Genomic DNA, 27,703 nt, shown 5'->3' with positions numbered 1-27,703 from the left:
ACAGCTACCCTCCACCTTTTAAAATATTATTCAAGAAACACACCGAATACTACCAAGAACACAATCTGGGAGACTGGATCATGACTCTAGACTTTTAAATGAATCACACAGGAAGTCCTAATAAATGGAATCCTTTAAAAGAATTTTACTCTATTAAACAAGCTATAATCATATTTAAATGAAGCAATGAATATATTTTACAAGTGTTTTAAAATTTAAAATGTTCAGTAGATTTTTAATCATGAGAGATGTAAGTTTATAAAACTGTTCTTTACATTCAGTTAGCCAAGGTCAATTTCCATTTTTCTATAGAAATACTGTATATCATTCTATTGAAAGATTAATCATTCCTCTTATGAAAATAGGGATCATGCTTCAGAGTTGGTAGCTTCCTAGATTGTATTAATGATAACAGATAAGATATGACAAACATCTAAATCATTGTCAGTACTTGAGCATAGTGTCCAGTTATGAAGGTTGGGGACACAGTGGGACCAGATTTAAGTTATACCTTTATTAACCTTTCGCAACATTCTGACTGATAGAAAGTATAATATCCATTACATACTAGAAGATACTAAGTAGAGGGAGTGTAAGTATCTAATTCAGGAACATAGATATTAAGTGTCGAGCCGGTATTTGAACCTTCCACAGTTCTAGATATCACCTTTGTTCTGTTGGTTGTTTTCTCTCTCTAAGCCATGCTTATGTGAATATGTGAATACCAGGTTACTTTAAGGAGGGAAACCCTCAATCAGGCCTAGGGGGGAGAAATGGACAAGTGTGACCCGATAAAGTAAATGTGCTTTGTGGCCAGCAGCGCTCTTCCAGGTGCAGCACAGGAGTGAACACAGGGGTCTGGAAATGCAATTAACTACTCCAAAAGCTTTCTGCCCATTGCTACTCTGACATTTAAGATTTCTGACAACTTGTTACCTTTTTTGTCTCCCCTTGAAATGCTGTTTACTAAAGGCACATAATCCTAGTGTCTGATTCATACAGTACTTATTAAGCAATCAATGAACTTGTCACTAGGATATTAATTTGAGTTTAGAAACAAATTATGTTATTTAACTTTTGATGTCTCAGTGTCTTCATTCATGAACAGAAAACTCAATTCTTACTTATTAAGAAATTATTTTCAACACTTCATAAGTATTTTCCCTTTCTTTGAAAAAACAAAAACTGAAACAAAAACAAAGTATAATATTTAACCCTCCAGCAATATTTAGCTTGTTTATGTATCAAATCATGGAGATTGTCATACCTTTTTTCATTCTCATTTGTATATTTCCTTTGGTGTAATGGTAAAACTTTCATTTTAAGTATGGGATTTCCAAATAAATTGCAAACAAATCAATCTCCAATAGATAAATAAAAAATGTGCAGTGAAGCTAAAAATATCTTCCACCAAGGTGCTAGTTGGCTTTGTTGCTTAGCTACCCATGACCAAAGAGGCTGACAGCACCATGAACTCTCTGGCTGGGCTGGGTGTAATTACCAACCAGGTTTCCATTTCATTAAGTTCCACTTACAAATCTTGAGAATTTCAAAGTGCGCATATCTAGAAGATTTCACCATTGTAAACGGGAACAAAACTTACTTCTTAAAAAAATTATATTCTACAATATGTCTGTGAGTAACAACTAAAACTTGGAGAGGTTGAAATAATAACATTTTTCATGGAAAAATTCTGTTTTTAAAGGAAAAAACTACATTCAACGAGTGAGGGAGCAGGGGATATTTTTGTATCATGAAAATTGCTTTTCATTTTTGCTTTATGTACAAATATAATTATGAATGAAAAACTTAGGCCTTCTTTGTGTTCTTGAAAAACTACAAACCATTGATTTTTCTTTTCCATCAGAGGTAATCTTTTCATGCTTTTGTCCCCACTTCTAATGTTTAAATGGAGGTTAATTTCTCAAATATCTTAGATGATTTATCAGAGTCCTGTGCAGAGAACACAGTAATTCACTTCATCAGACAACAAAGCCCATTAGCAGATATTACCAAGTCACTACTAAAAGGCAAGGATAAAGGAAATGCAGAGATTCATATCCCTTCATAATTAACACACAAAGCTTTGAGTGCAGATTACAGTAGGATTATGGTGAATTAAAGAAGTACATTTGATGCTCAGTTTATAGATTTCTTATTATTTATCATACTTATCTGAAATATATATGCATTCATTTAATTCTATAAGCATATAATTGAAATGATTGCTGCAATCCATTTATATCATCAGAAAGTTAAAAAAAGATTATATTTCAAGCATATTTGCATCCATTTACAACCTAATAAACTGGACAACATTTTACTGTCTATTTCCTCTATTCTCTGTAGAGACAGAACTTTTGTTCCTCTGATTTTGGCTGAATTTTTGTTATTTTAAAAATATATATTTTTAAATATTTATCAAAATAATACATGCATAAAGTAATACAGTCCATAGTACAAATAAGTTTATGGTGAGGATAAATAGCTTCTGGCTTCTTTCCTTACAATTACAGCCCTGTGCTCCCTGTCTTTCTTTTTTTAGTAGTTATGATGTTTTGTTGAGATTAAATTCATATAGCATAAAATCAACCATTTTAACGTAAACAATCCAGTGGCACTTAGAACATTCACAATGTTGCGTATCCACCATCTCTACTTAGCTCCAAAACATTTTTATTTTTTTAATTTTACTTTTAATTTTATTTTGGACAGAGAGAGAGCATGACCAAGGGGACAGGGGCAGAGAGAGATCGAGAATCCCAAGCAGGCTCCATACAAAGTGTGGAGTCCGATGCGGGGCTCAATCTCAAGACTCAAACTGACCTGAGTCAAACTCAAGGGTCTGGTGCTTAATCGACTGAGCCACCCAGGCACCCCTAACAGATATACTTAAACTCATATTTTTTTCCCTCTTCCACTAGACTTGTCCATTTCTCCCCCCTAGGCCTGATTGAGGGTTTCCCTCCTTAAAGTAACCTGGTATTCACATATTCACATAAGCATGGCTTAGAGAGAGAAAACAGCCAACAGAACAAAGGTGATATCTAGAACTGTGGAAAGTTCAAATACTGGCTTGACACTTATGACAAGTCCTTTCTTCTTGGTGAACATGCTACATGAGAACCATGAACTGATCCAATCTCTCACTTTGCTTTACATTGAGCAGAGGTCGTCTGTTCAGGCTTTGGGGCTACAACTCCATATATGTCAAAATAAAAAGGATTTTATTTTAGAACATCAAGGTGAAGTAGAAGAATACTGGCCACCCTGAGACTTCTTGTCCAATTTGTTTAAAAAATAGATATTTGGTTGTTTATCTGAGTATACATTATAGCCTAATGAACTATCTTTCACTCTCCTCCCTTTTTTTTCTTCCTTTTTTTAATGTTTATTTATTTTTAAGAGAGAGACGCACAGAATGTGAGCAGGGAGGGGCAAAGAGAGAGGGTGTCACAAAATCCGAAGCAGGCTCCAGGCTCTGAGCTGTGAGCACAGAGCTCAATATGGGGCTCAAACCCACAAACCTGAGATCATGACCCATGAACCGTGAGATCATGACCTGAACCGAAGTCGGACACTTAACCTACCGAGCCACCCAGGGGCCTTTTTCTGTGTGTGTGTGTGTGTGTGTGTGTGTGTGTGTGTGTGTGGTGTGTGTGTGTGTGTGTGTGTGTGTGTGTGTGTGTGTGTGTGTGTAAAGTGACGAAAGAGAGTTGTTGCAGGGATATTGCTGAGTACAGTTATATTATTAGCCCCCATGAATCTCTACTCAGCTCCCTGGCATTAAAATTAACTTGGAGACCAGAACTTCTTAGAAATTTTATTCAGAAGAACTTTCACCCATATGGACATGATTCAATCTCCCATCTCTTTCAAGTTTTTGCTCAAATGTTAGTTTCTCAGTCAAGATTATATCCTGACCACCCATGTAAAATTTCAATCCACATCTCCAGCCAGTACTCCAGATTCATCTTGTTCTTAATTTTTAAAAATCCATTTAAAGTATGTTAAATCATACTATAATATGTTTATGCTACTTGGCATGTCATTTGCTATTTTTATGTTACATACTCTCTCTTTTGCTAAATAAATGGAATTTTGTTTACATATTTTAATTAATGTCCATTTTAATAGGCTGATGGAGAAATGTCTTAGCCCTTAATTTGGCTTTACATCTATTTTAATAGAAAACAATCCACTTATCAATCTACAATTTAGTGAAACAAGAAAACATGTTAAGACTTTTGCACAGTAGCACATTCTAACTAAAAGGAAAGTGGATCACCTTGTAACTTTGCTACTAAGTATAGCTCTTTTTCATATTCATTGCACATCCCTTGGCTTTCTGTTGGTTCATGACATTGCCATAATGATTTTTTAATTGAATTTTTCTGGTTAATATTTCCTTGGGATTCTATTTTTCCTGTTTAAAAAATTATTGAAAGGTATCCCCCCCAAATATTGGGATTGGATAAGTTCAGTAGTTAAAAAAATGTGGAGGAATTGGATAATATCCTAATGGGATTACATAGAAAACCCTAAAGTATTCATATTTTTAAAGCCAGCAATAAGGAAATCTTAGTCTGTCAGCTAAAATCACCTAGCTGGGAAAATAAGGCCAGGTTCTATACATTTCTATACCCCTATGGGAAGAATGAATTAATTACAATCCCTCACTTAAAGTCAAAGAAATTGAATTTCTGTTAAAATATTGGAAGATGTTAACAAAATGTGCAAGGTTATCAGTTATTTCCAATGGTTAATTTCTTTCCAAGAATTACATTAGCTGTTTTGCAAAGTAGAAGAATTCAGTTTGAATGGGTACATGTTGATGATTTTAATCAGGATCATTTGTTTCAATGGATGCATATTACATGGTAATTGAGTCTAAAAAAGTTTTATCATGAGGAATAAAATGTCTCAATATCTTGTGTGTGTGAGCATCAATGCTTTCAGGAAAAATCAACAATTTTCTAGGTTAAAAAATACCTTCTCTCATATGTATTTTTTACTTTATTAAACATTAGTTCATCCACAAAAATAGTCACATTATTCATTGCCCTTCCTTTTAAAAAATTCAAGTGTTGCTCTCCCTTTTTTGACATTAGAAACAGGTGAACGATGTTAGTAATAAGAGAATAAAGAACTATTATCAATAGTCTCCTGACAGACAAATAAAATTAGATAATCTCCTGTCCTTACCAGATTAATATAATTAATTGAGCATTCAATATGTACAGAGCATTTCACTTGCTCTTTAATTTTCTTAAAAAGAATTTAGGGGCTTTTTGCCCTCCAGACTTAATATTAAAATAAATATATATACTTTTAAAGTAGGCTTCATGCCCAGTGTGGAGCCCAATGTGGGGCTTGAACTCACCACCCTGGGATCAAGACCTGAGCTGAGATCAAGAGTTGGCTGCTTAACTGACTGAGTCACCTAGGTGCCCTTAAAATAAATAATTTTAAATAAATGGCTCTAGTTATTATATTGCTTATATATTTTCTTTACTTTTGAAAATAAAGTAAATGAAGATATATGATATTCTTGGCATGGGATGAGTTTACTCATCTTTCCCTGGGTTTTTATTTCTCCATTTTCCTATCTTTCCTCCTCCATTTTTCTTCCCCTGCTCAAGGTGGCAGAAACATGACTGATTAGTGCCTTCAATTAATTGGATGTGATTTCAGGAAATAGTAATGGCTGTTGATGCTGCCACCACCACTTGCTTGGTTCCCTGAAAAGGGGACTTGGAGGAGGACTGGTTGAAGAAACCCCTGTCACGGATACATCAAGCTATCAAATATAAAATGAAAGAAGATTGTCAAATCAGAAACACTTTTTTTATAATGGAAAAGAAGGCAGAGGGTGTGCAATAAACTAATAAATTTTTGTAGTGAAGGTATAGATAAGCCACAATGAAAAAAAAATGTCTCCAGCTCCAAGGAAGATCTGGCTTCTAATTAAAAAACAAAAACAAAAACAAAAACAAAAACAAAAACAAAACAATGAAACCATTGATCAGAAAGGGCAAGTCTTCAAAGAGTGAAGTGATTTTAGGGGCACCTGGGCAGCTCAGTCGGTTAAGTGTTTGACTCTTGATTTCGGCTCAGGTCATGATCTCATGGTTGGTGAGATTGAGCCCCATGTTGGACTCTGTGCTGACAGCACAGAACCTGCTTGGGATTCTCCCTCTTCTTTTCTCTCTGCCCCTCCCCCCCTCTAAAAATAAATAAACATTAAATAAAAAAGAATAAAGTGATTTTAAAATGTAAAGCCGTATCTTTTTGTGAGCTTAAGTTTCATTTTTGAGATATCTTTGCTATTTATTACAGTATAAGTTGATAGAAAATCTTTAAATGCATTTTTGAAAGAACTCTATATAGTATTTTGTATTGCTTCAAAAACTATTTATTAGCTGACATGTAAGTAAATGTGACTCGTGTCATTTCATTTCCATATCATTTATTCATTCCAAACATCTTTTGTGCAAAAACATTTGAGTATGTACTGTGAGCTTTAAGCAACATGAGTGGATTTTGTAAGTATCCCATTAGGTTTTCTTTTAATGTATATATGTATATGGGTGTAAGGGGAGAGAGAAGAAAAGAGCTTTAGGAGGGAAGATTACCACAATAAAATGAAATTATTCTGGGATGCTTTCCCAAATGAGAAATTAAGAGAAGGAATAATAATGATGATAATAATAATTAAAGAAGGATGTGTAAAAATTTACTTAAGTTCAACAAAAACTGTTAAGAAAATAATAGGGTGAAATTACTCATTTCTCAAGAGAACAATTGTAATGTACATGAGAAAGTGGTGGGAAAGCAATTCTCTTAGAATCTTCCTATGTTAAACATGTGATCATCTTAGCATGCCAAAATCTAGCCTTCTTCAATCTTAAATAAGCACATTTATTGTGGGAAAATCTGTTAGCTGTAGTCTTTGGGCTTGCTTGTTGGGCAAAAATAAATAAATAAATAAATAAATAAATAAATAAATAAATGCCAAGGAGCTAAGAGAAAGGCAAATAAATCGTTGTTAACAATGCTCTGAATCTTAAAGATTTGAGTTACATGGTTGCATGCATTTGACTAAACTTACTGGCTTAGGTATCCATGAGGTGAGTATTTCATGATTGTAAATTTTACATAAAAAGAAATGCCAACTAATATTGAAATCTAACCAAAGTATTCAGGAGGAAGTATAGTAATGTCTGAAACTTACTTCGAAATGTAAAAATATATTAAGATGGATTGAGGGACAAAAGGGAAAGCAATGATTAGACAGGTCATAAAGCAAGTTCAGTAATATGTTGCTTCTGCAGTATATGTGTCGAATATATGAAAAATATTGAAATATGTGGAAAATTCTTCCAATGTTCCAGGATGTTTGACTTCTTTACTAACAAAATTAAAGGGTAGAAAAAGAAAAGGGCACTAAACATCTATGAGTAAACAAATTAAAAACATGTCATGTTCACACATTTTCATCTTTAACAAAATCTTCCCAATTTTTAAAGTACAATATCTTTAGATATTAAAATAAACACCCCAGTAAAATAATTTAATTCAATATTTTGAATGGAAGCTGGTGGGCTTAAAAGAGAAGTGTTTTACAAATTACAATCTCATGTCTTCCACAATAAATTCAATCAATTGACAAATCGTGGGGGCCAGGTATGGAATTGGGAGATACTGGGTGAGGTGGTGGGTTAAAGAGGGCATGGAAGGGACAAAGCACAGAGCCCTCCTTGGGATGCAGTGCTCTGATAAGATCTGAAGCCTTGACCCAGCAGGGCTAAATGGTCGTGTGGTGGCATCCTCACAGGCAAGTCAGAACTTCACAGAGAAACTGGGTTGGTTTCCATTTAAAATAGTTGAAAAATAATTTAAAAAGAAATGCAATGTTTACAGAATTAAAATTTCTTTTTGAAACATGAACAACCTTACTTACTACTCTGAGTCAGTATGTCTCCGGGTATTTGTTTGTTTCCTTGCTCGTTTGTTTTATGGGAATGCTGGAATCAAAACTGGCATTCACAAATCACAGTAAATATATATAAATGTGTATCCCACATTGTAAAGTAGATCTGCAATCACACATGACTCGTTTAAGAAATACACTTGCCGATGTTTCTTTAAGAAGGATGTCTACAATGTTATTTACTAAAACTTCTTATTTGCCTAATTGTATAAACACGCTAATCTCCCACGGGTATTTATGTTATACAAAGGCAAGTAATAAATCTGATAGGAGTGGGGAAGTTTGTGAATTTGGTCAGTGAACTCAATTATGGCCCCATTCCAAGGATTTCTACCTTTACTTTACAAAAACATAGTTGCCACACACCTGACAATGCTCCCCAAATTTCTTCAATAGATAAGAAGGATACTTCAGAGTATGTGTACATACTGACTCTGCCTCTCTCTCTCTCTCTCTCTCTCTCTCTCTCTCTCTCTCTCCCTCTTTCATTTTACAGCTCTTCTGGGTCCCCGGCTGATTTTCTTTGCAAGGTTAGTTGCTAATACATTCCTAGCACCCATGCATTATTAATGCTCACCGCTCTCCAAGGTGGCAGTGACAAATAGGGAGCAAAATCTACTGACTGGTGGGGAATGTACTTTTTAGTCATGCTTGAATTTTTCAATCCATTCTGCTTGTTGAGGATTTTTTCAGTAGAGATTCTGTGACAGAATGTGCTTTATACCTCTCTTCTCCTTTATTCTCTCCCCACTTTTTTGTTTTTCAAATCTAAGAGACGTTCAGGTATCTAGAGACAGGATTATGCATCAGGGCTTTGAGGGGGAGTAGAGCAAAAAAATCATTTTTCTTGTTGCAAAAGCAGAAAGATCACTGTTTCCTCTTGCATGTTATAAGTGGCAGTTTTGATCCAAAAAGACTATGCATGTAGTCAAGTAAATTATACTATTTTAACTAGGTTATGCCAGCTGTAGTATTCCCAGAAATAATACCAAGTGTGTATCATGAGAAACATTGATTTTTTAATGTGCAGATTTGTTTCTTCAGATATAAAATCCTATTCATTTCACAATATAAAGAAGCAATCTGTGAAGAAATTCTGAGATGGTTATTGGGAACCATAAATCCCACTAGCAGCTTCTATTACATTTGTTTAACTCAGAATTTCTGCATTTATAGTATTATACCTTTATGCATGTAATGATGAGCTTTTACAAGATACCTTTTCAGTGAATAAAAACTTAATTCACAGAGAATTCACAAGAATTGGGATTCCCCCAGCAAGTGGAATTGGGGGCAAATCCCCCCCCTTTTTAAACCACATTTCCCCAATTTAAAGATGGAAATAACGATCTTTAACATCAAATAGTCAATTACCACAATACCCATATTCATGAATTCTTAAATATTCCATTTCAATCACAGTGATCACTAATTCTCAGGGAAGAAAAATTAACATTTGGATAAATTAAAGGAGCAATGGTGACTCCATGGCCCTTTATTTATTTATTTTTTTTTAATTTTTTTTTTTTTTACGTTTATTTATTTTTGAGACAGAGAGAGACAGAGCATGAACGGGGGAGGGGCAGAGAGAGAGGGCGACACAGAATCAGAAGCAGGCTCCAGGCTCTGAGCCATCAGCCCAGAGCCCGACGCGGGGCTCGAACTCACGGACCGTGAGATCGTGACCTGAGCTGAAGTCGGATGCTTAACCGACTGAGCCACCCAGGCGCCCCTCCATGGCCCTTTATATACAATTTTAGTTCTCCAAAGGGAAGAAGAAAGTACAAAGATTTTTTTTGCATGTCTGTTTTCTAACTAACGTTTTGTTAGGGGCTTCCAATATATTATGTCATTTAAACATGACACCTATTCCATAAGTTAGCTATTTTTATATCTGCCTTACAATTAAAAATGAAAACTGAGACAGTATAATTTAGAAAGAGCCTACAAAGTGGCAAAACTAACCTGAAACAAATCAATTTGGTGCCAAAGCCCATGTTTTGTGCATTGCACAATTGTCGTCTTCTTAGACTTTGAATTCCTGCATTACAGTATCATTATATTTGATTCATTTAGTTGCTTAGCAATGATGATGGCACATAAAGCTATGGAGTCATTTATAGGTAGGTATCATCGATTTAAACCTACTTGGAAGAGTTTTTAAACACAGATAATTGGCTCAAAAGTGTGATTTTTATAGTATGTGTTCTGTGGGAACACATTCTTTGATGGGAACTAGAACCTATATTGACTTATGAAAGAATTAGTAGAAATAATTAGTGCTCCCTTGAAGGTGAATGTTAAATTAATACCTATGTATAATCATAGAATCCAGGTAGTTTATAAATGATGGGAGCGATTAAGGAAGTGTCTTGCATTTCCAGGCATGTGAAACTAGTAAGTTGGGAGTCCTAACGTGAACAAGGAATAATGAATGATAGAACGGTTAGTTATATGACTTTAAAAGTTACTGTACTGCTGGCCCCCATGACTGACTTAATCCAGGTAGGTATAACAATATATATCCACAAATCGTCCACAAACCATACAGTTTTAAACAGGAGAACAAAGAAAGCCACAAATAAGTATAAGCAAAGAAAAAAAGGCAGAAACTTCTATTTATATGTAAGTGTAAAAATAAACACCTGAATTCAGTAGTAATCTCTGAGATTTTAGCAGTGCTGAGTCAGGTTTATGAAGAGAATACTAGTGTGGGGGTCACACAGCTCAGATGGTTTACCCTGGAGAACCAGTAGGTCCTCTACTGAGTGGGAAATACTAAAAGCAGGAACAGATCTGAAACACATCATGGACTAGAACTCTGATGGCTTCGCAAGGAAAGAACGGGAAAGACCATGGCCCCGGAGGTGGTAAGGCTAAGAAGATGAGCTTCTGGAGCAGGCAGAAGCACTTAGAAGGGGATATCATAAATTGTAGATTTGGTGAAGAAAGAAAAGAAGAAAGCAAGCAATAGTCAGTGAGTGTCCGATAGAAACAAACAAAAATAGGTGATAGAATCTGAGACTTCACTGACTCATTCCCAACAGGTGGAGTTTCTGAAAGAAGAATCCAACTAAAAAGAAACTACTCAAAGCGAAAGACTCAAACCTGTTACCCACTTACCATGTTTCACTTATCATTGATGGCCTGGAAATTCTACATCATTTGAAAATGAACAACAAAAACAAAGTGGCCAAAAATAATCATGCAAATTAAGAAAAGAGAAAAAAAAAAACAACCAGGAAGTGATCATCAAAGTTATTCAACTGATCAAAATATTAATGAAAGTGTCAACTGTGAAACCAAATAAAACTGGAACTCAATACACCAACTATACAGGCATGGTTTGAAGCACACACCAAATCAAGAAGTTAAGACTCAGAATAAAAATGTTGATGAAACTAAAGATGGAAGTCTCGAGTTGACTAAAGCCATAAAAGCTTCAGGACAAAAGACAAAACACCTCATAAATGAAGACTAAGTTACAAGGTGGATTTAATTGAAAATATACTAGGAGAATTTAAAGAATGAAAGCAATCCACATGATGGAGACAAAACAAAGAACTCGCAAATGTCTAAAATAAAGTGATAGATACAGATGGAAGGCAAATAAATTATTTTGGATCTTGCTAGTCTAGCCACATTCACTGGCACATGTCCTACTAGCTGGTAAGCAAGGACTTCTAGTGTCATCACACAGGACTTTCCTGTGGGTGGGTCAGGGTAAGGTTGAAAATGACATGTTATTAAGATAAACTGAAGTGGGATTTAGGAAGGTAAAGACCGAAAATTACTTATCTAAGTGCCAATTTCACTGGGCCAACTGAAACAAATTGTTTAAAAAGCAAGATTCTACTCTCGACAGATCCCAGTCTCATCAGCAAAATGAAATGAAGATACAACTAAAACCTCACACCAGAATGGTTTGTGGCCTATGGGAGACAGAGATTAAATTCTACCCCGAAGTTCAGAGGTGGCAGAAACCATCACTGCCTGTGGATAGAAGGGATAATCTCCAAAAAATTTGCAATTGCTTACAACTCTTTTTTGCAACTCATTTTTGGAAATGTGTTTTTGTTTGTTTGTTTGTTTGTTTTTTATGTTAAAAGCAAAAGTATCTTAGGTGTGTTCTAGCCAAAATACATGTTTTTTCTTTTTGTTTTCCCATATTTTTGATATTTGAGACTCCAAACATCTTTATTCTGTTCTTAAATATCCAATTCACTAATGAGAGTAATTAAAGGGGCTATCATTCCAGGTACTAAGTGGTATACTACAGGCTAAATCTTTCCCACAAGAATTTTCAAATTTATTTTAAATAACAACAATGTTGAAGTAATAAGAATATAGTGTCTGATGGTTATCAACTCAGAATGCCACGCCTCTTTGGTACATACATTTCACATGTATATTTTATATCTGTCAGATTAAGGCACATTCCATGTGAACTAAATAAATCAGAGAGTGGATCATTTCTTCAAGGTACTCATGTCACTCTATAGTCCCCCTGTAACCAATCACTGGAGCTGGTCTTTTAAAAAATGACCTACGTATATGTGGGGCACCTGGATGTTTCAGTTGATTAAGCATCCGATTCTTGATTCCACCGCAGGCCATGAACTCACCATTGTGAACTCAAGCCCCATGTTGGGGCTCTCCTCTGGGTGTGGAGCCTGCTTGGGATTCTCTGTCTCCCTCTTCCTCTTCCCCTCCCCGACTCATGCTCTCACTCTAAAAAAACAGTGATGAAAAAAATAAAATAAAAACACATATGAGTTCACGTCATTGCCCTAATTAAAACTCTCCAAAGGTTTTCAGTGATGTGTCACAGCTTCAAGATTTTACAGAGCAAACTCCTACCTACCACCAGTTGCTGTTCTCTCCATGTCCTTTTTGGTGACACCTTTCCAGCCACACAACCTTCTTGCTGTTTAGTGAGCAAGCTAAACTTTATCCTTGGTGAGAGCTATTACCCCAGCTCTCCCTGCTGCTAGTGAGGCATTTCCCCTGGATCTTCATGGAGCTCTTTATCAAGCATTAATTCAGATTCATTGCCAAAGAGAGCCCTTTCCTGGCCATTGTACCTAAAGTAATGCCAACTCTGCCCACTTCTGCCCTCTCGGTCCACACAATTCCATTGCCTTTTACCCTACTTTAATGTTTTTGTAATATCTACATAAGTATACTTTGATTAAGCATCTACTGTCTGTCTCCACCTTCCCTAAACTGTAAGCCCCATGTCTATCTTGTTCACTGCTATATCTGCAGTGCCTAGAACATATTTAGCAAAGAAAGATGTGAATCAATGAATGAGTGAATAAAAGAATAAGTGAACGAATGAATGAAGGTTGTGGCATTAGATTAATCTCACTCAGTTTTCCACTTTTCTAATAGTTATAAGGGAAGAATTGCCTCCCTATAAGAAAGGAAAGAGAACTCTCTGTTCTTTCTCCCTTCTTCTCCTGACTTGATTAGAATTGAGAGGGTGACTAAGGAAAACTAGCTTAGAAAGTGAGATGAACTGAATTGCCCAGTGTTGAGTTTTATGTTACCTAACTGACGTGCTCTTCAATCCTTTTCCTCCAGTAAACATTCGAATAGAGTTAGTTAATGGATGTTAAAAATAAAAGAAGAAAAAAACCGCACAGACACTCTGTGCATAGTTTCACACTTACTGATAAGTAAAAATACCTGCTGCTTTGCTACTGGCGAACAGACATAAGAGAAGCGAGGGGATGTAGAAGGTGTTTCAGAGTAAAATGAGAGCTGATAGATATTTTCTGAAAATGGATTTTGGAAGCCATTTTCAAAGTTAAGCTACTTTTTTCCTTCTGCATTTCCATGACTTGAATTTTCTTTAACTCCAAGCAGAGTTTAGGGAAAAGTGACAACAAATACAAGGAAGACATAAGGTTCAAGTTTAAAGGCCAGCAACTCCATGGGGCGCCTGGGTGGCTCAGTCAGTTGAGCGTCCGACTTTGGCTCAGGTCATGATCTTGTGGTTTGTGGGTTCAAGCCCCACATCAGGCTCTGTGCTCATAGCTCAGAGCCTGGAGCCTGCTTCAGATTCTGTGTCTCCCTCTCTCTCCCTACCCCTCCCCTGCTTGTGTTCTCTCTGTCTCTCTCAAAAATAAATAAGTGTTAAAAAAATTTAAAGGCCAGCAACTCTAAAGATACATATTTTTATATGTACTTGCATGAGTGGGTTATAGTATTTCTTGCAGTGATTCAGATAGTGGGTAACAGAGGGAAGCACTCACTGGTCAGACATAGATAGAAATATTACAGAGCAGGAGCAGAACTGAGTTGTTCTCACTTCAGTCACAAAATGTTTCCTTATTCAAAGTTTCAAGTATTAGTTATGATTGACACTTTTTATTTTATTTTATTTTATTTTATTTTATTTTATTTTTTATTTTTTAAATTTTTTGAGAGAGATTGAGAGAGAGAGAGAGAGAGAAAGCGTACACATGAGCCGGGGAGAGGGGCAGAGGGAAAGAGAAAGAATCCCAAGCAGCATCCACATTCAGTGTGGAGTCCAATGCGGGGCTCGATCCCACAACGCTGGGATCAAGACTGAGCAAAATCAAGAGTCCTATGATCAAAAGACTGAGCCACCCAGGCACCCCTGATTGATACTTTTTAAAACATTGGGACAAAAAATCCCTCATAGGGGCCTCCATAGCAAAAGGAAAATTATTCAATGTTTTAAAAAGGAAATAATGATTAATATTGGTGAGGATAAAAAGCGATTTAACATTTTCCTTGTTCAGTTCTTATGTTTTCTTTTTCTTTTTCTTTTTTTTTTTTTAGCTATGGGCACATATGATATCTATCCACAGGCGTGAGACCCTGAGGCCCCTTCATAGTACCTCTCCTGGGAAAAGCAGCAATAAAGAGAGAAAGCTTGGCATGAAAATCATGAAGGTGAAGTCTATACTCAAAAGGATTAGAGAAGCTAAAATATTGATTTTGTATGGTGATAAGCTGCCTTACCTGTAAGCTGTGAATATCTGCACATATTTCTGAATGTCAAAGCCATACACTTAATTCTAGTGAAGGTGTTGTAAGAAAGCATGGAATTTGTTACAACGCAAATACAATGCTGCATTTCATTGTCATGGGTTATTATTTCCCACACAGAACCTGTAGCTGTATCTCACCCAGGCACTGTCAGATTGGTTCCTGGGTAGGTACACTCAAAATCTGCAGCATGGAAGAAAGATAGACAGGGAGAAGAAAAGAGAGGAGGAGGAATAAAGCTAGAAGGAAGCGGGGAAAAAGGGAGAGAAGGAAGAGAAGGAAATAGAATAGAAAGGAGGGAGGAGAGAGAGGGGCAGGAGGAGGCTCAGGGAAGGAAGGAAGGGAGAAAGGAATAAAGGAAGGGAGGGAGAGAGGAAGGGAGGAAGTTAAGTTAACAACCACTAAAACCATGGATTTATAAGGGAAATTGGTCAAACAAACATTTTGGCAGAACTGTTAGTTTAATGAAGAAGTAGCTTGAAATATATTTATGCAGATCTCCTTTGCTTGGTCATTGCCTTTAATTTCCTGGGTCCAAATTCTATCAATTCTTCATGATTCATCTAAAAGTCACATTTTTCTTATTCCAGAGACTGCTTCCCCAATACGATAAATTCATATTATGCTTTAACAAAAAGGAAGTAACCTGAGATATATTTATCCAAGGAATCTCCCTCTACAGTAGCATCCACTATAGAAGATTTTGAAAATGTTATAAAACTTTGACCTGGTAACTCTGTCAGAAGCCATGTCTATGGTGACTTGAATGTTTAGGGAGAGCAGAATATCTTGGTATTGCTTACAAGGGTGACAATGGCATGAGCTATATTTTGAATAGCCTGATACGATATTCATATACGACATACAATACGATACGTATCGATACGCTACGATATACGATACGATATGAACTCTGTCAGAAGCCAAGTCTATGGTGACTTGAATGTTTAGGGAGAGCAGAATATCCTGGTATTGCTTACAAGGGTGACAATGGCATGAGCTATATTTTGAATAGCCTGACTTTTCTTTGATTTTAAAGGAATTTTACTAATTATTCTAAAACCAAAATACTAACTTCTGTGGGTAACACAGTATTTAAGGCATAAACTATCAGTAGCAATACATACTTAAATATAAAATCAAATGCATATGAGATTGCATTTACTCTTCTGCCTTTAGTATGTGCCACTGGGACTCACCATTACTCTCACATGCCACAATTAAGTAGCATGTTCCCAGAGCCCGTCTCCATCAGGAGCACAGAAACTTTTTGGCACTCTAGGTCAGCTGTGAAAGTGAGGGAAGACACAAGTGCAGAAAGGCCAAAGAGGTCTCTCTCCCTAGGTAAAAGGTTGAATGCCATCTTTATCATGCATTTTAACCCAGTGATTTTTGTCCATAATCTCTGGGGAAGTTTCCCATTTACTTAATAAATTATTTATCAGTTACGGTATCTGGAACACAAAAGAATTTGTGCACAATTTGCAGGGAACTTTTATTTGAGGTGCTTCATGTACTTTCTAATCCTTTCTGAGGTCTGTAATAAGTGATTCTTAAGTAGCAATGATAAAATGGTATAGTGAGGTTAGGTCACTTGTTCTGGTTGTAGTAGTTATATATACTCTTAATACAATAGTGATTTTTTTTTCAGGCTTTTACATTCAAAGCGTGAGCTATATTTAGGGTAATCATAAAATGTATGGCCCAGGCCAGAACAATTCTGAATAAAAAAGAGCATTAATAATATACAAAGAAAACAGGAGCTACACAAGGTGTATCCCAGGCCAACTGAATATATGGTCACTTAATTATCTCATGATACCACGAAAGAAAGCTCCATGGTTTTAACTAAAATCTGGCTTAATTACAGAAAAAATAATGCACAGTTCAGGGGGAAAAACCTAGATGGGTCAATGCAAATTCACTAGGCCCAGAGAAAAGACTGAAATAAGAAAAGGACATGTTAAATTTATTCTTTTCCCTTTAGAATTTTTGTTTTTACATTAAGTGTAACAATAAAACCTTAGAACTTCTGGAAAAATGATCAATTTACATTTTTGTTTACTCTCAATATCAATCCCTTCCTAAAATCCCTTCTAGAACATCCATTTATGCAATTCTTCATGCAATAATTAACTAAGAATTGTTAATATCTACTTTGGCCAGGCACAGTTACTAGTGCAGACTACAAATATGAGTAAGATAAAGTGACTGTCCCCAAGAGGTAAAATAAGAACAAGAAAGCCAGTAGCAAATAACGTAACAGGTATATAATGATGTTCAAAATTCACACAACATGTGATGGAAGTTTCCCAAAGAAGGCAGTGGCTGGATGATAAACCTGCAATCTGTGAACTATAGAATAAGGAAGCCCACACAGACATGATCTTTCCCCATAAAAATTATGACCCAAGTTCAACTTATATAAGAGGTGGAGGGAGAACACAGAAGCCACAGATGATGAACTGGGTATTGAACATATGAAAAATTTAGGGAGTGACCAGCAAAAAAAGATTTTATGTTAAAACTTCAAAATATGGACACAGAATTTTCCCTTTCCAATGTATTTGCAACTCCTTGGAACCAGAATTGTTCTAATAACTTCCTATGACAAATAGGAGGTTGGAGAAGCAAAGTTGTTCAAGTTTTAAGCCTGGGCTTTAAGAGGCCTTGTATGCTTCCTCTTGCTCTGGGAACCCCTGATATTTTATTTTTTTAATGTTTATTTATTTTTGAGAGAGAGGGAGACAGAGCATGAGTGGGAAGGGGGAGAGAGAGAGAGAGAGGGAGAGAGAGAGAGAGAGAAGTCTGAAGCAGGCTCCAGGCTCTGAACTATCAGCACAGAGCTGATGAACTCATGAACTTGAACTCATGAACCGTGAGATCATGACCTGAGGTGAAGTCAGATGCTTAACCAACCGAGCCACCCAGGCGCCCCAGGCCCCCTGATATTTTGTGAACAAGACACAGGTAGCCTCTTGGAGGATGGAAGACTACATGGAAAGGAAGTACGTGCCCCAACCAATAGTCAGCTAACTTTCAGCTGACATCACACCTCACTGTTGAGGCATGAGTGAGTCCAACAGAGACCAGAAAGTCACCCAGCACAAATTGTCAAATGCAGTCATAGACTAAATAAATGGGTTTTTGTTTTAAGGCGCTAAGTTTTCTTATATTTATTAGTTTTCTAACTGATTTAATGTATTAATGGATGGGCATAAGTGTGTAATAACATATACATATATGTATATATCATTACGTTTATATAAATAATATGCCAATATAATTATGCACATAATGTGTATTATATACACATGCATTTAAATAAACATATGTATATATGCATGTGTATAGACACATAAATCCATGTACATGTGTATACCTATATATTTACATACAAACAACATATGTATATATACAGACATACACATACACAAACTACTTTATTGTTCTGGTTGAAATCGTTACTTACAAATTACACTTAGCAAAATGACAAGTTTTAAGACTCTTTTGTAATTCTTTTAGAATTCTGTATAATTCTGGGGCGCCTGGGTGGCTCAGTCAGTTAAGCGTCTGACTTCAGCTCAGGTCATGATCTCATGGTTCGTGAGTTCATGCCCCACACTGGGCTCTGTGCTGAAGGCTCAGAGCCTGGAGCCTGTTTCGGATTCTGTGCCTCCCTCTCTCTCTGCCCCTCCCCTTCTCCTGCTCTGTCTCTCTCTGTCTCTCAAAAATAAATAAATGTTAAAAAAATTAAAAAAAAAGAATTTTGTGTAATTCTTTTATAATTCTAAATTATGAAATAAATTATTCATTTGTTGTTTGACCACATAATTCCCAAGCACTTTCAGATTCCTTTTTCCAAAGATGTGATTGGTTCTGAGGAAGCAGACTGAAGCTCAAAGAATATGAAAGTTAACACACCTCCAAAACCCTACATTCACTTTCCTCTTGCAACCTATGGAAGAGCTTACACCAGGCACTTGCATCCCCTAAATAGCTTAGATAGGAGACAGAAGTATTTCTTAGTTTTGGCTGGTGAACTGTTGCTGGATGCGTTAAGTACATGCGGAATGACTGCTAAAGAGAGGTAGTTAGGTATTGATCACTATTGCCTCTGCAAACACAAAATAGGGTATTAAGAGGAGAGGAAAGAACTCATTTGGGGGGGAGGTTGAGAGTAGTGGAAGGAGTGTCCTTAAAGATGCTCAGGTCATTTTTTTTTCCCCTTCTAGAAATTTAATAAGAATAACTGCTTTCATATATTCAAATAACTTAAGATGTGTTTGGGTTAACATGTATTTCTTGAAAAAAAAACTTTATGTAACATATCTCTATGTAAATTACTTTGATTAGAATATTTAAACCCTACAATTTGAGGGAATTGAAATCTTGGCAGAAGTTTAAGGAGAAGAGAGGAGGGAACTATGTGGAAGTTTGCATCTATATGAAGTAGGTTACCCTAGGTTAAACGCTTCCTAAATGTTCTAACTTGGGAGTAATGAGTCAGAGTAAATTGAGACCATAAAATTAGGTATTCCAAATGTGTCATTGAAGATGACTTGAGATGGTCCAGAGATGGAAAAGAAAAATTAAAACACTAAATCAATGTAGAAAATAAAGACATAACGGAATCATAAATAGCTCAATTCTAGGCTCTCTTCTCTTCTTTCTTTGTCCTCTCACTCCATAAAACCACTATTTTGCCCATAAACTTTTTAAAAAATGTTTTATTTGTTTATTTTTGAGAGAGAGAAAGAGAGAAAGAGAGAGAGAGAGAGAGAGAGAGAGCATGTCAGCACTGTGCCCAATGTGGGGCACAATGTCACAAAGTCTCAGATCATGACCTAAGCTAAAATCAAGAGTCAGATGATAACCAACTGAGCCACGCAGGCACCCTGTTCATAAATTTTTTATTTGACATGCCAGTGATGCTCAAGTTTATATTTCTTAACCAGAAATCTCTTCCTATCTCTATTTGTATATGCATTTGAATATGTCACTTTTAAATGTCACAAAGACATCGAAAACTTACTGAATCATTAATTGATACCATCTTTACATCCAGATTTGATTATCTTCCAATTTCCTTTATTAGTGAATGACCCTGGCATTCATCCAGTCTTATGAGGCAGAACTTTAGGCGTTATTTGTGATACTGGCTTTTTCTCACCCAGATCCAATATTTTATTAGGTCCTATCAGTTTCATTTTCTAAAAACCCCTGACCCACATTCACTGCTATCCATCTCTATTGCCATGTCCCTGGTCCTTGTCTGGGATACTTCCATGGCCTCCAACTTTTCTCTCTCCATCCACTCTTTTTTTTTTTTTTTTTTTTTTTTTGAGAGACAGAGAGACAGAGTGTGAGTGGGGAGGGGCAGAGAGAGGGAGGTAGACATGGAATCTGAATCAGGCTCCAGGCTCCGAGCTGTCAGCACAAAGCCAGACATGGGGCTACAACTCATGAACTGGGAAATCATGACCTGAGCCGAAGTTCCATGCTCAGCAGACTAGCTACCCACATGCCCCTTTTCATCCACTCTAAATCCTCTAATCTTCCCTCTTCACTAAGCTAGAATTATCTTGTAAAAACACAAATGTGATCATTTTTCTATTTAAAAATCTTCAATAGCTTTTAAATTTTTTTTATTATCAAGACAAAAATATTTATTATTATCTAGAAGATTCTGCATGAACTGAACCCTACTTCTCCAACCTATTCATCACCACTTTACATTCAATTGTTGAGATGGTTTAGGCAGAGTGGAAAGTGAAATAAATCTTTAATTTACTCAGTGATACTTTTAATTCTAAATATAGGGCACTCCTTTTCCTCATTTTCTTGCTCACTTTGCCTCCACCCACCTCCCTCCCGCACCCCTTCTCCCCCCACCGCCCCAGTTAGTTCCTACTCATTTTTTAGAAATCAGCTGTGGTGTGACTTCCTTAGAAAAACCCTCCCTGGCCATCACATTTTGGGCTAATAAAGACCCCCTGATTAACTTTATCTTTCATATTACTTTTCCTTCAGAATAATTGCCACAATTTGCAATTGTATGCATTTCGATTATTAGATTACTGAATAGATTTATGCTAATATGGTAGCCACTAGTCATGTATGATTATGTAAACTTAATTTAAATACAATTAAAAATTTTTTTAATGTTTATTTATTTTTGAGAGAGAAAGACAGAGCATGAGCAGGGGAGGGGCAGAGAAAGAGGGAGACACAGAATCCAAAGCAGTCTCTGGGCTCTGAGCTATCAGCACAGAGCCCAATGTGGGGCTTGACCTCACAAACTTTTAGATCATGACCTGAACCAAAGTCGGACACTTAACTGACTGAACCACCCAGGGGGCCCTTAAAAAGAAATTTTTAAAATATTATTTCATCAGTCATACTAGCTACATTTCAAGTGCTCAATATTGCTAAAGAAAAATCAGAGTTGGACAGTAAAGCAATAAGAAGATTTCAATCAGGACTATTGCAATAAGGTAAGAGAAATCTCAATAAAGAATAGGGCTCAAATCTGAATACAACATGAGCAAATTGGAATTTATAGCCAAAGATCAGGGTAGGGGTTCAGTGCAAAGAGGAAACAACAGAGGTACCAGGGAATTCTGGTATTCTGGGAATTCTATGCAGGAATCTTGCTGAAGGCAAGCCAGAGGGATCAAATGTCACCTGGGGTTTGGTGAAGATGAAGAACCCAATTAAACACTGAGAGCAATCGGATATGGAAGATGGGAGATCCTAGCTAAACCAACTCAGTAGGACTCTTGCTAAAACTGGACAATGCAGAGACAAACACAGAAGTCCAAAAGTCAAGGCCTACTTGAAAGGTTCAGGGAAGACTAAGTAGAGTTTGGTCAAGGAGTGAATCTTCATCAATAGTTGCATATGGCTAGTTGCTACTATATGGGACAGTGCAGTTAAAAAACATTTCTACCACAGCAGACATTTCTATTCGATAGCAGAAGTTTAGACTGTAAGTTCTGTGAAAGTAGAGTCAGTATCTATTTGCTAAATACTAACTTCTGGTTCCTCGTAGAAGCCTAGTAAATATTGGTTGCTTGCTATTGAAGGGAAAACTTCCCCAGGCTTCATGTTGAGAGTTGTTGTTGTTTTTTTTTTTTTTTTTTTTTTTTTTTTTTGCTTGTCTTGTTTTTTTTTTTTTTTTTAGTTCTATCTTATAAAGTGATTTAATTAAAATTCTTCTTATTGGGTTTGTTCACTTCCTAAAAGACTAATGAATTTGCTTACATATTCATATCATCATGGTCTAATATAACTTACATTGATGGTCCCATTTCCAACTCCGTGTTGTCCTAGAGCTCACAGCTAAAATTTTCTTAAATCTGACTCTAGGTGCTAATGATTTAGTAACATCTCAAGATTAAGAACCTCTGTGGTTTAAGGGCAAACAATTCTCTTCAAAGGTTCCTAAATCACATCCACCTCTCCTTTTAAATTGCAATATCACCTTTTTCTCATGTAGATTGATTGTGGGCCAGTTGGCTTTCATCCATATCTTTAAATCAACCATGCACTGGTAAAGCTGGCAGGTTGCAGAAGGAATTAGAAACATGGCCAATGAAGCTATTCTTAAGTCATTCTATTTATAATCTTGAGTCAGGATTCCTTTAAGTCTGTGACCTCTGCAGGAGGGACTGGAGGGGTGGCTTCACCCAGAACTCTCAGATTCTCTTGATTTTACTTCTACTTTCACCACCATGTCAAGAAGTTTCCACTAAAATATTGAAAATTTAAAAAAAAAAAAAAAACAACACTGAAAAGAAAGACAATTATTTGAATGAGTGTGGGATCCAGTTTCCTGACCACTTTGAAATAAATTGAACTGTCAAAGGGGCTCTGGAGAGTTTATATCTGATCCACCACCTAAGGCTAAACACAGTTTGGCACCTTCCATGGATTGATGTTAGAATCATGGTAAATGAACCTCAGACATTTTCTGGAATGCTGCAGAAATCTAAACAATTACGGTATATAAAATGCCAATAAAAGAAGATTAACTTCAGCAAATACAACTTTACATATCATGCCATCAGAGGGGGTAAAAGTTCACAAAGGAATGTCAGAAGCATCTATTACTTTGATATAACTTAGAATTCTTTTTGGACCAGTATAAGTAAGAGGTGTTTGGTCCCAGCACATCCTAAATTATCCTCAAATAATCTTTTCATTATTGCCATTGGGCAAAACAACAAGATGAACCAGAGGATCGGATCAACGAGAGAGATTTAGGCACCTCCAGGGCAACTCAAACAGAAAAGCCAGTTGTATTGAATTAATAACTAATAATAAGTACTTTTATATAGCCTATTGGGAAGAAGAACTTCAGCACTTAAAAAAAATGAACTTTGGGCATCACAGTACAAGAAATGTGTTATTGTTTCCAACTAACACTGGCTACCCTAGTTTAAGAAAATTAGCATCAGAATATAGATGAGATCTGGGGGCTAACAGAGTATAAAATGAGCAGAGTATACATTATAAATGTTTGATTTCTGAGTCTAAACGGAGAAAAAGGTTTGCTTTGTTTTGCTTGTTTGGTTGTTTATTTTGCTATAGCCTTGGTTAAAAGAATTAAAAGTTAGTATGAAAAACCAGCTATCTGATATTTATGGATTGTTGTTTCTAATTATGCATGGAATAAATGTATAACTTTTCTATATAGATGTTATTCTTTAGTGTTAGGTATTTTATTCTCAACTAGCTTTATAAAGTCCAAATTAACCAACTCTGTTGGTTATTTTGTAGTGTTATATCATTTATTCCCAATTAGCTTTATGTAGTCCAAATTAACCAATAGTTATGACAAAGTAAATTTTAGACAACCCTTAAGTCCTAAATATACTAAATGTTGTATTTAGGTAGGCAAAGATCAGGGAAAAAGAAAATAAAGTGAACCAATGAAACACGTAGTCAAAAGTCTACTGTCAGGGGTACCTGGGTGGCTCAAAATCAAGTTAAAGGTCTGATCTGGATTTCTGCTCGGGTCATGATCTCATGGTTCATAAGTTTGAGCCCCATGTCTGGTTCTGTTCTGGCAGTGTGGAGCCTGCTTGGGATTTTCTTCTTCTCTCTCTCTCTTTCTCAAAGTAAACAAATAAACTTAAAAATAAAAGTCTACTACCATTCAACTAACCACCCTACTCTGACAATATGGTGCCTTAAGAAGCTTATTTCTTTATTAATATTTTACATGAATCTGCAAGGCAGTAAAGTTAAGAATATGGACTTTTGAATAAGCCAGTACCAGCTGTAAACTTTCACTCTGAAGTTAACTAGATTATTTCTCACTCTTTATATCTAATAAATGAAACTGCTTATTGGTAAGCCTTCAATAAGGTGATATATATAAAAGCACCTATCACATTGGTTCCTAATAGGCACCTGATAAATGAAAATATTATTTCTAAGAAAATGAATTATGTTTTCTTATTGAAAAATTATTATATAATATGTGTATGACTTAGAATTACATGACTACTGAAAAATGTGTAGTTAACATAGCTTTAAAAAATACTTTAGGATTGGAGGAAATGTGTCCTGGGATATCATATTCACCAGCTCCCCTCCCCCCACATCCAACAAATTTGATCAATGTCTGGATATTTCCAAAAGCATCGACCAAATCTTGCTTTGAAATTGATTTTATTCTAGTAGTTATCAAGGTATTTAAAATTATGGAGTGGGGCGCCTGGGTGGCTCAGTTAGTTGAGCATCTCACTTTGGCCCAGGTCATGATTTCATGGTTTGTGGGTTTGAGCCCTGCATCAGGCTCTGTGCTCTGTGCTGACAGCTGGGAGCCTGGAGCCTGCTTCAGATTCTGTGTGTGTCTCTCTCTCTCTGCCCCTCCCCAGCTCGTGCTCTCTCTCTCTCTCTCTCTCTCTCTCTCTCTCTCTCTCTCTCTGTCAAAAATAAATAAAAACTTAAAAAGAATAAAATACAATCATGGAGAAATATTTTAGTGGCATAGATATATCAAGCATCAATAGAAATTGGTACAATGCTAAGGTTGAAGAGCATCTTCCAATTCCAATGAAAATGTTTCTGGACTCAGTCTACTTTTTCAAAGCCTGAAATCATTGTTTCTGGCTAAACCCATACATTTAGGAAGGGCTAAAGATAAATGAAGCAAAGATTTTGTATAAGATTATGTTACTAGTTTTAAAATATTACTCAAGAGCAGGTATTAGATTTGTCTTTTTTCTGAATTGCCCATATATATGTATATGTGTGTGTGTGTGTGTGTGTGTGTGTGTGTGTGTGTGTGTATGTATATATATTAAGAGCAATGAAAATAATGAATATTTAGCTGAGTTGAGAATAACTACAGAGCAGATGAATTTTCATGTATGTGGCCAAATACTTTAAAAATATATCTATATTCTAAATGCAGTTAGTCTTTGTCACTGTCTGGTATATTGAGTAAATCTGTCTTTGAGAAGTTTCTTGATAGAGGCATGTTATGTCCCCACTATTTACAACCCAATATTCATATATTATATAAACAGTGAATTATAGTAGACCTTATTTGTGCTGAAAGTAACATACTGTGTGTATAGTATTTCCCAGCAAAGGATACTGCTGGAAAAATAATTTTGCATAAAACACACAAATGAATATTGATCCCAAAAATGGCTCTTTAAGAACTCCCCCCTTACCAAGGCCCCAACTCAAATAGGACAAAATTTTGGCAGGACAAGATTTTGCAAGAACAATCATTTGTGTTTTCAAAAAGAAGCCACTTTGTGGGGAACCTGGGTGGCTCAGTCGGTTGAGCATCTGACTTTGGCTTGGGTCATGATCTCCCAGTTCGTGAGTTCGAGCCCCGCATGCGGCTCTGTGCTGACAGCTCAGAGCCTGAAGCCTACTTCGGATTCTGTGTCTCCCTCTCTCTCTGCCCCTCCCCTGCTCATGCTCTGTCTCTCTGTCAAAAATAAAAAAACATTAAAAAAAATTAAAAGAAGCCACTTTGTGCCAATCGTTATTCTTTCTTCTTCTTCTCTTGGTTAACTAATGAAGGCCAAGTACACTTTATAGTTTAAAAAGAAACACTGCTACTGACTTGAGACTTAGCCCACCAAGTATTGGCTTGTAACTCACTCTGTCAGTCATTGATATTATTTCAAAAATCAGGAAATGATCAGTAATAGGAATGCTGACAAACAGCTACTATCTCATTTATCTGCGTTGACTGTTTTTTTGGGTTTTGTTTTTTGTTTTTTTTTAAATCTGTAAGTATGAATATATTCTAAATCTACTTATGGCTATCAGGCTTCACATAGTCACCTTTGCTGCCAATGTAATGTTATCTACCTATTTTGTTGTTGTTGTTTTGTTTTGTTTTTAGTTCAGTGGTTTCTTGGTCTCTAATTTGTAGAAACAATTTTTCACTTCTCCAAGAGTCCTACACTTAGCATTCTGCCATTTACTGCTGATGTGGAACCTTGTAAAAAGGCTTTCAAAATCAAGTATTTCATGAGAAATTGTGTGGCATGTTACAGAAACATTTTTATATTTTATCAACAACTAATTATTTTTCAAAAGCCATAGATTTTAAAGGTGAACAGAGTAAGTATGCACTCTATTTTAAAGATGAACATAGTAAGTATACAGTCTAGAGGCTATATTCTAAAATAAAAAGAATAATGATTGTATATTTTGATATTTGAGGTGAATAAATAGCTAGTATCATTAGAAAACATATTTTAAAGATTGCAACATTTGGCCAATTCATAAAATAATAGAACTAGAAAGGCTTGACATTAAATCAGTTTTTCTACACAGAGGAAAAATAACATGTCACTTATTTTTTTTAATAGCACCAGGTGAATGTTTTCCATATGTTTAATGCTCAACCAATTTCAGAAACATAGCTTATCCTCTCAAGAATGGGATCTTACTAAATATTTCATTTAAACAGAAATTAATATTATACAAATTAAAATCATTTTGAATTGAACTGATTTATTGTATGATAAATATTGTATGTAAGTATTATAAAAAGTTTGATGCACAAGGCAGGATCCAGACAGGACAGTGGCCCACACAATTAATAGAGTATTTAATCTCTTTTTTTCCCCCCTTGAGATGTTAACTGGAGCCAAAAGACCTAAAAAGTTAGTAAGGTAAACAAAACTAATAGACAAAAAAATCAATTCAGATATAAGATTGATATGATGTTAAAAAAAACAAAACAAAATAAAAATATTGCGATCTTACATTTAACTTTGCATTATCTATTACAACCTAAAAATTGTTCCCCAAATTCTGTCCTACAGAGCACCCAAGAGAGCTATACAGTGGAAACAGCTACTGCATTTAAGTAAGTTTGGGTAATGCTGCATGTTATATCTCTGTCTTAGACATGCAGATTAACATATTCATAAAAGCATATTTAACTGTGTTGGTGATGATAGTCCCCTCACATATTTGAGCACAGAAGGCTTTTAGTAGAGTTTCTAATAGCATCTTACAAGACTGTCTTCTAAGAAATGCGCATTGGGAAATGTGGGCTAGGCCTAAAGCTTCACCTTTTAGTGTATAATGTGTCACTAATTTTAATTTCAATAAAAGTTTCTTTTCCATCTCTGTGTGTTCCATATAACAACAAGAATTTTTGTTACTTAAACAGGTGAAAATAGAGAATAGAAA

This window comes from Panthera tigris, chromosome C1 (assembly GCF_018350195.1).
Source record: "Panthera tigris isolate Pti1 chromosome C1, P.tigris_Pti1_mat1.1, whole genome shotgun sequence".
Lineage (NCBI taxonomy): Eukaryota > Metazoa > Chordata > Mammalia > Carnivora > Felidae > Panthera > Panthera tigris.
Note: the sequence above shows the minus strand (reverse complement) of the source record.